This window comes from Capsicum annuum, unplaced genomic scaffold, assembly GCF_002878395.1.
Source record: "Capsicum annuum cultivar UCD-10X-F1 unplaced genomic scaffold, UCD10Xv1.1 ctg40247, whole genome shotgun sequence".
In the NCBI taxonomy this organism is placed as follows: domain Eukaryota; kingdom Viridiplantae; phylum Streptophyta; class Magnoliopsida; order Solanales; family Solanaceae; genus Capsicum; species Capsicum annuum.
Window position 1 is genome coordinate 650 of NW_025847531.1, and position 475 is coordinate 1,124.

General features: G+C 52.0%; 1 non-coding gene across 1 annotated transcript; it reads right to left on the reverse strand.

Moving 5' to 3' along the window:
• Positions 1-232: 232 nt before the first annotated feature.
• Positions 233-351, reverse strand: LOC124891728. Its single transcript, XR_007049834.1, has one exon. It is a non-coding gene; the product is annotated as a 5S ribosomal RNA (ribosomal RNA).
• Positions 352-475: the final 124 nt, after the last annotated feature.

Genomic DNA, 475 nt, shown 5'->3' on the forward strand with positions numbered 1-475 from the left:
CACGCTTAACTTCGGAGTTCTGATGGGATCCGGTGCGTTAGTGCTTGTATGATCGCATCTGTCATTCCCAGCTCTCCAAATTCTATTATGCCTCTTACTCCTCCGCCGCCCGTCACACCCCGCACGCGCGTCCCTGCGCCTTGCCCCCTTTCTCGTTTCCGCCAAGAGGCAGAACAAAAAGATTCGCCGATCGAACCGGCAAAATTAAATCGAATTTTGTAGGAAAAAAAAAGGGATGCAACAGGAGGAGTTCCCAGGGGGTCACCCGTCCTAGTACTACTCTCGCCCAAGAACGCTTAGCTTCGGAGTTCTGATGGGATTCGATGGGTTAGTGCTGGTATGATCGCTTCCATCATTCCCAGCACTCCAAATTCTATTATGCCTCTTTCTCGTGCGCCACCAGTCACACACCGCACGCGCGCCCCTTCATCTTGCCCCCTTTCTCGTTTCCGCCAAGAGGAAAAACAAAAAGATT